Source organism: Apium graveolens, chromosome 10, assembly GCF_009905375.1.
Source record: "Apium graveolens cultivar Ventura chromosome 10, ASM990537v1, whole genome shotgun sequence".
In the NCBI taxonomy this organism is placed as follows: Eukaryota; Viridiplantae; Streptophyta; class Magnoliopsida; order Apiales; family Apiaceae; genus Apium; species Apium graveolens.
Genome location: NC_133656.1, coordinates 41,301,602 through 41,314,058, shown reverse-complemented (window position 1 = coordinate 41,314,058; position 12,457 = coordinate 41,301,602).

The following is a 12,457-nucleotide window of genomic DNA, read 5'->3' as shown; positions in this document are numbered from 1 at the left end:
ATGCATTGGAAAAGGCCTTAGTGGGGGAATTTGACAGTGATGATGAAGATAGCAACGAGCAATTACAATATCTGAATGCTTCTCCCTGGAAGCGAAAGCTGGACATACCATTTGAATCTCTTGGTACTTCTGACCTTAAGAATGCTGAAGGGAAGCTCAAACCATCAATAGAGGAAGCACCTACCTTGGAGCTCAAACCACTACCTGAACACTTGAGGTATGCTTTTTTAGGTGATTCATCTACGTTACCTGTTATTATTTCAGCTGACCTTTCAGGTAGTGAGGAAGACAAGCTCTTAAGGATTTTGAGAGAATTCAAATCGGCTATAGGATGGACCATAGCAGATATCAAGGGGATAAGTCCTTCATATTGTATGCATAAAATTCTGCTAGAGGAAGGTAGTAAGCCAACTGTGGAACAGCAACGAAGACTGAATCCCATCATGAAGGAGGTGGTGAAGAAAGAAATTCTGAAATGGCTAGATGCAGGCATCATTTATCCTATTTCTGACAGCTCGTGGGTGAGCCCCGTACAATGTGTACCTAAGAAAGGAGGTATCACTGTGGTCGCAAATGAAAAGAATGAGCTCATCCCTACTCGAACAGTTACAGGATGCAGAGTATGCATGGATTATAGGAAATTGAACAAAGCCACAAGGAAGGATCACTTTCCTCTTCCATTTATTGATCAAATGCTTGACAGATTGGCGGGACATGAGTATTTTTGTCTTCTGGATGGTTATTCCGGGTATAATCAGATTTGTATTGCACGAGAGGATCAGGAAAAGACTACCTTCACTTGTCCATTTGGCACATTTGCTTTTCGTAGAGTTTCGTTTGGGTTATGTTGCGCCCCGGCCACCTTTCAGAGATGTATGATGGCTATATTCTCTGACATGATTGGAAATAACGTCGAAGTGTTCATGGATGACTTCTCCGTCTTTGGACACTCATATGATGAATGTTTGAATAATATGCGCGCCGTACTCAAAAGATGCGTGGAAACTAACTTGGTGCTTAATTGGGAGAAATGTCATTTTATGGTGTGTGAAGGCATTATCCTTGGGCATAAGGTCTCTAGCAAGGGTCTGGAGGTGGACAAGGCCAAGGTGGGAGTCATTGAAAATCTTCCCCCACCCAATTCTGTGAAAGGAATCCGTAGTTTTCTTGGTCATGCGGGTATTTATCGGCGATTCATCAAGGACTTTTCAAAGATATCTAAGCCGTTGTGCAATTTGCTTGAGAAAGATGTGTCTTTCAAATTTGATGATGAATGTTTGGCAGCATTCGAGACTCTCAAGAAGAGTTTGATCACTGCACCAGTTATTACAGCACCAGATTGAACAGAACCGTTTGAGATGATGTGTGATGCGAGTGATTATGCGGTAGGTGCAGTTCTAGGACAGCGCAAGAAAAATCTCTTCCATGTGGTCTACTATGCGAGTAAGACTTTAAATGGTGCCCAATTGAACTACACCACTACTGAGAAGGAGCTTTTGGCTATAGTCTTTGGCTTTGAGAAATTTTGATCTTATCTGCTTGGTACGAAAGTAACAGTATTCACTGATCATGCAGCTATTCGCTATCTGGTTTCTAAGAAGGATTCAAAGCCGAGACTCATTCGTTGGGTGCTTTTACATCAGGAATTTGAGTTAGAGATCAAAGATAGAAAAGGTACCGAGAATCAAGTAGCTGACCATCTCTCTAGGTTGGAGAATCCTGATTCTACTTCACAAGATAGGACGTTAATCAATGAATCTTTTCCGGATGAGCAGTTGTTTGCAATTCAGGAGGAAGAACCATGGTTTGCAGATATTATAAAATATCTTGTCAGCAATATAATGCCTCTTAATTTGACATCCGCCAAAAGAAGAAGTTTCTGCATGAGGTGAAGTGGTATATGTGGGATGAACCATATTTGTTTACACAGGGAGCTGACCAGATCATCAGGAGATGTATCCCGTTCTGTGAGACGGAGGGGATATTACGAGACTGCCATTCCACGGTTTATGGTGGACACTATGGAGGTGAGAAGACGGCAGCTCGTATTTTGCAAGCAGGTTTTTTCTGGCCTACTTTGTTCAAGGATGCTCATCAGTTTGTTTTCAGGTGTGATCGTTGCCAAAGAGTGGGAAATTTGTAAAGGAAGGATGAGATGCCATTAAATGTGATGCTTGAAGTCGAGGTCTTTGATGTGTGGGGAATCGATTTCATGGGGCCTTTTATCTCGTCTTGCAATAATCAGTACATCTTGCTGGCAGTCGATTATGTCTCAAAATGGGTCGAAGTTAAAGCTTTACCGATAAATGATGCAAAGGTAGTACTAAATTTTCTTCATAAGCAAATTTTCACAAGGTTTGGAACGCCTCGGGTAATCATAAGTGATGAAGTATCGCATTTTTGCAACCGTAAGTTCACTTCTATGATGCAGCGTTATTATGTGAATCATCGAGTAGCTACTGCCTATCATCCGCAAACAAATGGTCAAGCGGAAGTGTATAACAGAGAGATAAAGCGCATTCTAGAGAAGGTTGTTTGTCCGTCAAGGAAGGATTGGTCTTTAAAGCTCGATGAAGCTGTTTGGGCTTACAGAACAGCATACAAAACTCCACTAGGGATGTCACCATTTCAGTTGGTGTACGGTAAGGGATGTCATCTACCAGCGGAGCTTGAGCATAAGGCCTACTGGGCATTGAAGAAATTGAACCTGGAATTAGATGCAGCTGGTAAGAAAAGAATGCTTCAGCTTAATGAACTTGATGAATTTCGACTTCAAGCGTACGATAATAACAAAATGTATAAGGAAAAGGTGAAGAGGTGGCACGATAGGAAGCTACATCCTAAGTTATTTGTGCCATGGCAACAAGTTCTTTTATTCAACTCTCGACTCCGACTTTTTCCTGGGAAGTTGAAATCAAGGTGGTCTGGACCTTTTATTGTCAAAACTGTGTTTCCACATGGAGCGGTGGAAATTTTTGAGAATGATTCAGACCAAGCATTCAAGGTTAACGGTCAGCGGTTGAAGCACTACTATGGGGACATGGCAAACCGAGAGGTGGTTAGTGCCATTTTGTTGACTACTTGAGAAAGGTACGGAACGTCAAGCTAATGACGAAAAAGAAGCGCTGCGTGGGAGGCAACCCATGAATTGTTGTTACAGGAACCCTTAGAAGTTAATAACCTATCCAAAAACACAAAAAAAATCAGAAAACAGGGGCTGAAAAAAAAAAATTCCAGAGACCCTCTGCGCGCCCGCGCAGCTATGCTGAGCGGCCGCGCAGCTTACTGCGCGCCCGCGCAGAAATGCTGAGCGGCCGCGCAGGGGTCGAGTTCCAAAAAATTTTTTGCAGTTCAGAAAAAAAAAACAAAAACACAAAAATAGTTTTAGCCGATAAACCCACGAATTGTTCCCAATACCCCATCATTTTAACCCTTAATTTCCAAACCCTAATCTAATCCATATATACATACACCTATCCTACATATCTCCCACAAAACTTCCTACACTTAAACCCTCTCACAAATATCAAAAATCAGTTCTTACACACTTCTATTCACGAATCAATGGCACCAAAGAGAGCACGCACTATTGACAGCAGCAGCACAGTTCCTACTGCTGATTCTTCGAGGGGCACTGCTGCAAGGCCTCGGTTAACTGACAGAGCTGCGGAGGAGGAGTACACTAGGCTGTTGGGGAAGCCGATTCTGAAGGAGAGGGGGTTTTTACCATCAGGGAGGGATGGTGAGTTGTTGCCCATGATTACAGAGAAGGGGTGGATAGCTTTTTGTGAGTCACCCGAAGCAGTACCGATGAGCGTTGTTCGCGAGTTCTACGCGAACGCGAAGGCTGAAAAGAATGGGTTTTCTGTAGTCCGTGGGCTGACGGTTGATTATCATCTTGCGGCGATTCGCCGTGTGATTGGACAGCGAGAGAGGAAGCCCGAGGAGGAGAACTGGAATGAAAAGACTGCTGAGGATTTTGACTTGGATTTGATTTGTGCGACTCTCTGTCGACCGGGCACAGTTTGGAACCGCAGTCCAGCCAATAATGAGTATCGTCACTTTCCGGCGATCGCCATGAACAGGTATGCCCGTGCATGGAATGCATTTATATGTGCTAATATTTTGCCTTCTTCACATGCACACGAGGTCACAGTTGAGAGAGCACAGCTGTTGTGGGGAATTCTGAATGAGGAATACTATGTGGACCTTGGTGAGTTTATCTACCAAGGAATTCTGAAGTTTTTGAGGGGAGCAAAGCATATGAACATCCCTTATGCATCCACGGTTACGAAGCTATGCCGAGCAGTGGGAGTGAACTGGCCGGATCATGAGTAGTTGCAGTTGCCAGCAGCTCTGATAGATTCTGGCACTCTGAATGGGATGCAGGAGTGGACCGGTGGTGAGCCTGAGGAGCATGGGCTGGGTTATCGTCTTCCAAGAGGGCGTCCAGCACGAGGTGCTACTATGGCTAGGCCAGGGCGTGGTGAGGCTGGTTCGTCGAGAGCTCAGGAGGGTGCTGGGATGGGTGATGCCCAGTATAGGAGGCTTTCACGGCGGATGGATGCCATGTATGAAACGCAGAGTAGGTTTGCTCAGGAGCTCACCCTTGCGTTAGGGACTGCTTTTCGAGGCCTTGGAGCTGATATCCAGTGGCCAGTTTTTGGTGAGGACTCTGCATACCCGCCGCCTGATACTCCACCCGCTGAGGGTGATGATGATGATGACTCCGAGTAGGTATACCCTGTGTTCCTTTCTACTACTTTCACTGAGGACAGTGAAGATTTTTAGTTTGGGGGTGGTAGTTAAAGGAATATTGTGTGTGTGTCATTTAGTTGCATATTCATGATAGTTAGTTCATATAGTTACATAATTTATGCCATATAGTTTTTTTTATGAATGTCATGTAGCTCATGCATTTACTATGATCCCTTTTGCAATGATTTATCGACTGAATTGTGATATTGATGCGAGTGTAGTGATAGCATTAAAGTGATATTAAGTTGTGTAGGTTGATATGCATGCTAGAAACAATTGTAAGTCCACTGAGTCTTAAAGAATACGTAAGGGCTAGATTGTTGTTATGATTTGGTTGTTTTCAAGGTCAATCTATTTATTATGCTTAGAATTCGATTATAGGTTCTTAGTGATAAAAACATGAAAAAGAAAATTTTTTTTGGAGAAAAAAAATATGGAAGTTGTTGCTAGTTGTGGCTAGGTGTCAAATGGCTAGTAGCCGGCTCGCTTATGTTGCGAGTAGTCTAGGGTTGAGTAAGATGGAGCGAAATGCACTTGCTCAGAAGTTATGAAAAAAAAATAAATAAATAAATAAATTTCTGCATAATTGATCAAGAGTGGGCTCTTTGGTATTCGAGTTATTAAGTTCTTAGGGGACTTTGTGCCTAGTGACCTAAGGCTTTTAGAGTCTGGGATCCGCTAACCTAACGCTCGTTACATGGATACCATTGTATAAGTCTTTTGTGGACCTCACTCATTGCACGGTCAAATAAGCATTTGAGTTGTAAATAGAAAGCACAATTCCGTAGTAAGCTCCAGAGTTCTTGTAGTGTTGTATATCACTTTGTGCCTAGAATTTTTATTCTTTGTATAATCGTAGGATTGCCTTGAGGATAGTCTAGTTATAGTAATTGGTCTAGTTCTGAAGCATATCTGTTAAGCATTTGCACACACCACGTTTCTGGCTGTTTGTCCGGTTGCATGAGTTTATTGATCTTTAGATGTCTAACTGCATTCGTTGAGATGTGACAATTTGGTTGGTTAATTGTAGTAAGGGGGATCGTTGCATTTTCATATAGATTGCACTCATGCATATTTTTATTTGTTTTGAGTCTGTGACGCTTGAGGACAAGCATCGATTTAAGTTTGGGGGTGTGATAAGTGGCATTTTATACCACTTAGAACGTCTTAAAATGGCTTAAATTGGTGTCTTGAAATCAAGTATTATGTGTATTTAATGCGTTTTTCTAGTGTTTATGCATTTCAGGGTATTAGTTGCATTTCGGGGGAGGAATCATCAAGAATAAGCCTTGGCATGTGTTCACCATTGCGAGAGGAAAGGAATGGGCAGATTACGGCGAAGAAACGGAACAAGCTTGGAATTTTTCCAGTAGGGTCCTGCGCGCCCGCGCAGTAATGCTGAGCGGCCGCGCAGCGGCCTGCGCGCCCGCGCAGAAATGCTGAGCGGCCGCGCAAGGTCGGGGAAAAAGTTGAATTATTTTAGACTTCTACTTCTGTGTGGCTTCCAACTTCTATGTAATCTGAGTTTTATGGGACTATTATATAGGTAGATTTGAGACGTTTTCATAGAGATTATTAAGGAGATTATGTTTTAGATTGTGTTTTACGCAAGAAGCGAAGGAGATAAGGAAGAAGACCGATTTAGCACACCGCAACGAAGAGGAAGCATATATTCTTGTGATTCTTGTTTCGTTGTAACGTTGGATGCTAGTTTTCTTGCTTTGACTTATTTACTCTTGTGACGTACTCTGTTTTAATATAATTAGTTTAGTTATTATTTTCTTGTGTTTGTTTATCATGATTTCATATGAACCCATGATGGCGATGAGTTCTATTATGGGCTAATCGTGATCATGGGGTTACAACGGATTTATTATGGAATTCTTTAGTTAATTGTTTAATACTTTAGTGTGTGATGATTGCATGATATCTAGTATTGGTTGCGCATATTCGTCTTATGTGCGTCGCGAACATATAAGATAGGGTGTTAATCTCTTGTAAAGCGACGGTGGATCTTGAGATTTAGAACATGCCATGCTAGCATAGGTTCATGTACGTTGTGCATGATTAGTGGGTGACTCTAATAGTTTTATTTGCCCTATGTAATCAAAAGGAATAACTTGTGCTTAAATCGTTGTGTTGTCAATTTCTGTAGACATATAGGAACTCAACATAATTGATGACTATTCAACTTCTATCTTAATTGTGGATGCTTGGTAGAATGTATTAGTACAATGAAAGTTGGCTTTTATCAGTTTCGTGTTATTCGATTAATGTCATCACTGTCACATGCTAAATGTAATAACAATGGCTATAGAAGGAAGTAATAATGAAGTTGTGATCTCATGAGTGTTTTATTATTGATAATTTGAAGTGTTAGATAAGTGGTTAATTAAGTAGTTAATTATAGTCAATATTTGATCAACAATTTTAAGTGTTATTATCTTAACATTGAGAAGTAATCATACATTGGTGAGTGAGTTTAATTAGACAATAATTTAGTCTGAGTCTCTGAGGGAACGAACTAGAAAGTATTCTATATTACTTGCGAACGCGTATACTTGCGTGAATATTAGTGCGTGTTTTCGCCCTAACAGTGGGTAACTCTAACAGTTTTTTTTGCCCTATGTAATCAAAAGGAATAACTTGTGCTTAAATCGTTGTGTTGTCAATTTCTGTAGACATATGGGAACTCAACATAATTGATGACTATTCAACTTCTATCTTAATTGTGGATGCTTGGTAGAATGGTATTAGTACAATGAAAGTTGGCTTTTATCAGTTTCGTGTTATTCGATTAATATCATCACTGTCACATGCTAAAGGTAATAACAATGGCTATAGAAGGAAGTAATAATGAAGTTGTGATCTCATGAGTGTTTTATTATTGATAAATTGAAGTGTTAGTTAAGTGATTAATTAAGTAGTTAATTATAGTTAATATTTAATCAACAATTTTAAGTGTTAGTATCTTAACATTGAGAAGTAATCATACATTGGTGAGTGAGTTTAATTAGACAATAATTTAGTCTGAGTCTCTGAGGGAACGAACTAGAAAGTATTCTATATTACTTGCGAACGCATATACTTGCGTGAATACTAGCGCGTGTTTTCGCCCTAACAAGTTTTTGGCACTCTTCCCAGTGACACGGAAGTACCAGGCAGGAAGGAAGCTAAAGTGCAAGTCAAGGCTATTACCTTAAGGTCTGGAAAAGTTGCTGATGCTGAAAAAACAAAAGAAGGAGAAGCTGAAATTAGAGATGAAGAAGCTAAGCAAAAGGAGAAAGCGGCGGAACCAAGGAAGACTACTGTTGAACACACTCTGCCTGAGGGTAATACAGGGGAGAAACAGCTCTATCCTCCACCACCTTTTCTAAGAGATTGCAGCAACAAAAGCTGGATACACAGTTCGGTAAGTTTCTGGAGGTGTTCAAGAAACTTCACATCAATATACCTTTCGATGAGGCTCTGGAGCAAATGCCTAGTTATGCGAAGTTTATGAAGAGTATTCTTTCAAGGAAGGTGAAACTGGATGACCTTGAGACCGTTGCTCTCACGGAAGAATGCAGCGCTGCTCTGCAACAAAAGTTACCGCCAAAACTGAAAGATCCAGGAAGCTTCACCATTCCTTGCACCATTGGCAAGTTAACTTTTGACAAGTGCCTTTGTGATTTGGGAGCAAGCATTAATCTGATGCCGTTGTCGATCTTTAAAAAGTTGGATTTGCCTGATCCAAAACCCACATACATGTCTCTACAATAGGCTGATCGTTCCATTACTTACCCAAGGGGCATAATGGAGGATGTGCTAGTCAAGGTGGAGAAGCTCTTCTTTCCTGCAGATTTTGTTATTCTGGATTTTGAGGAAGATAAGAAGATTCACATAATCTTGGGAAGACCTTTCTTGGCTACTGGCCGTACCTTGATAGATGTGTAAAAAGGTGAACTTACTATGCGGGTACAAGATCAGGATGTGACATTCAACGTCTTCAAGGCAATGAAATTCCCTACAGAAGATGAGGAATGCTTAAAAGTGGATGTGATTGATTCTGCGGTTACTTCGGAACTCGATCGCATGCTAATGTCTGATGCATTGGAAAAGGCCTTAGTGGGGGATTTTGACAGCGATGATGAAGATGGCAACGAGCAATTATAATATCTGAACGCTTCTCCCTGGAAGCGAAAGCTGGACATGCCGTTTGAATCTCTTGGTACTTCTAACCTCAAGAATGCTGAAGGAAAGCTCAAACCATCAATAGAGGAAGCACCTACCTTGGAGCTCAAGCCATTACCTGAACACTTGAGGTATGTTTTTTTAGGTGATGCATCTACTTTACCTGTTATTATTTCATCTGACCTTTCAGGTAGTGAGGAAGACAAGCTCTTAAGGATTTTGAGAGAATTCAAATCGGCTATTGGATGGACCATAGCAGACATCAAGGGGATAAGTCCTTCATATTGTATGCATAAAATTCTGCTAGAGGAAGGTAGTAAGCCGACTGTTGAACAGCAGCGCAGACTGAATCCTATCATGAAGGAGGTGGTGAAGAAAGAAATTCTGAAATGGCTGGATGCAGGCATCATTTATCCTATTTCTGACAGTTCGTGGGTGAGCCCCGTACAATGTGTACCTAAGAAAGGAGGTATCACTGTGGTAGCAAATGAAAAGAATGAGCTCATCCCCTTTCGAACAGTTACAGGATGGAGAGTATGCATGGATTATCGAAAATTGAACAAAGCCACAAGGAAGGATCACTTTCCTCTTCCGTTTATTGATCAGATGCTTGACAGGTTGGCTGGTCATGAGTATTTTTGTCTTCTGGATGGCTATTCAGGGTATAATCAGATTTGTATTGCACCAGAGGATCAGGAAAAGACTACCTTCACTTGTCCATTTGGCACGTTTGCTTTTCGCAGAGTTTTATTTGGGTTAGGTGGCGCACCGGCCACTTTTCAGAGATGTATGATGGCTATATTCTCTGACATGATTGGAAATAATGTCGAAGTGTTCATGGACGACTTCTCCGTCTTTGGATATTCATATGATGAATGTTTGAATAATCTTCGCGCCGTACTCAAAAGGTGCGTGGAAACTAATTTGGTGCTCAATTGGGAGAAATGTCATTTTATGGTGCGTGAAGGCATTATTCTTGGGCATAAGGTCTCTAACAAGGGTCTGGAGGTGGACAAGGCCAAGGTGGGAGTCATTGAAAATCTTCCACCATCTAATTCTGTGAAAGGAATCCGTAGTTTTCTTGGTCATGCGGGTTTTTATCGGAGATTCATCAAGGACTTTTCAAAGATATCTAAGCCGTTGTGCAATTTGCTTGAGAAAGATGTGCCTTTCAAATTTGATGATGAATGTTGGGAAGCATTCGAGACTCTCAAGAAGAGTTTGATCACTGCACCAATTATTATAGCACCAGATTGGAAAGAACCGTTTGAGATGATGTGTGATGCGAGTGATTATGCGGTAGGTGCAGTTTTGGGACAGCGCAAGAAAAATCTCTTCCATGTGGTCTACTATGCGAGTAAGACTTTAAATGGGGCCCAAATGAACTACATCACTACTGAGAAGGAGCTCTTGGCTATAGTCTTTGGTTTCGAGAAATTTCGATCCTATCTACTTGGTACTAAAGTAACAGTATTCACTGATCATGCGGCCATTCGCTATCTGGTTTCCAAGAAGGATTCGAAGCCGAGACTCATTCGTTGGGTGCTTTTACTTCAGGAATTTGAGTTAGAGATCAAGGATAGAAAAGGTACTGAGAATCAAGTAGCTGACCATCTCTCTAGGTTGGAGAATCCCTATTCTACTTCACAAGATAGGACATTAATCAATGAATCTTTTCCGGATGAGCAGTTGTTTGCAGTTCAGGAGCAAGAACCATGGTTTGTAGATATTGTAAACTATCTCGTCAGCAATGTAATGCCTCCTAAATTGACCTCAGCTCAAAAGAAGAAGTTTCTGCATGAGGTGAAGTGGTATATGTGGGATGAACCATATTTATTTAGACAGGGAGCTGACCCGATCATCAGGAGATGTATCCCGTTCTGTGAGACGGAGGGGATATTACGAGACTGCCACTCCACGGTTTATGGTGGACACTATGGTGGTGAGAAGACGGCAGCTCGTATTCTGCAAGCAGGTTTTTTCTGGCCTACTTTGTTTAAGGATGCTCATCAGTTTATTTTAAGGTGTGATCGTTGCCAAAGAGTGGGAAATTTGACGAGAAAGGATGAGATGCCGTTAATTGTGATGCTTCAAGTCGAGGTCTTTGATGTTTGGGGAATCGATTTCATGGGGCCTTTTGTCTCATCTTGCAATAATCAGTACATCTTGCTGGCAGTCGATTATGTATCAAAATGGGTAGAAGTCAAAGCTTTACCGACAAATGATGCAAAGGCAGTGCTAAATTTTCTTCATAAGCAGGTTTTCACAAGGTTTGGAACACCTCGGGTAATCATAAGTGATGAAGGGTCGTATTTCTGCAACCGTAAGTTCACTTCTATGATGCAGCGTTATAATGTGAATCATCGAGTGGCTACTACCTATCATCCATAAACAAATGGTCAAGCGGAAGTGTCTAACAGAGAGATCAAGCGCATTATAGAGAAGGTTGTTTGTCCGTCAAGGAAGGATTGGTCTTTAAAGCTCGATGAAGCTGTTTGGGCTTACAGAACAGCATACAAAACTCCACTTGGTATGTCCCCGTTTCAGTTGGTGTACGGTAAGGGATGTCATCTACCTGTGGAGCTTGAGCATAAGGCCTACTGGGCATTGAAAAAGTTGAACCTGGATTTAGATGCAGCTGGTAAGAAAAGAATGCTTCAGCTTAATGAACTTGATGAATTTCGACTTCAAGCGTACAAGAATAACAAAATGTATAAGGAAAAGGTGAAGAGGTGGCACGATAGGAAGCTACATCCTAAGTTATTCGTGCCGGGGCAACAAGTTCTCTTATTCAACTCTCGTCTCCGACTTTTTCCTGGGAAGTTGAAATCGAGATGGTCTGGACCTTTTATTGTCAAAACTGTGTTTCCACATGGAGCTGTGGAAATTTTTGAGAAAGATCCGGACCAAGCATTCAAGGTTAACGGTCAGCGTTTGAAGCACTACTATGGGGACATGGCAAACCGAGAAGTGGTTAGTGCCATCATGTTGACTACTTGAGAAAGGTACGCAACGTCAAGCTTATGACGAAAAAGAAGCGTTGTGTGGGAGGCAACCCTTGATTTGTTGTTACAGGAACCCTTAGAAGTTAATAACCTATCCAAAAACACAAAAAAAATCAGAAAAACGGGGCTGAAAAAAAAATTTCCAGTGACCCCCTGAGCGGTCGCTCAGCAAAGCGACCGCTCAGCAAGCTGGGCGCCCGCGCAGCTTTGCTGAGCGACCGCTCAGGGGTCGACTGCCAGAAAAAAAAAAATTGAAGTGCATAAAAAAAACATATTTTAGCCCATAAACCCACGATTTGTTCCCACTACCCCATCATTTTAACCCTTAATCCCCAAACCCTAATCTAATTTAACCTATTCCACACCCTATATATACATACACATATCCTACATATCTCCCACAAACTTCTTACACTTAAACTCTCTCCCAAGCACCAAAATTCAGTTCTTAAACACTTTTATTGGAGAATCAATGGCACCCAAGAGAGCACGAACTATCGATAGCAGCAGCACAGTCCCTA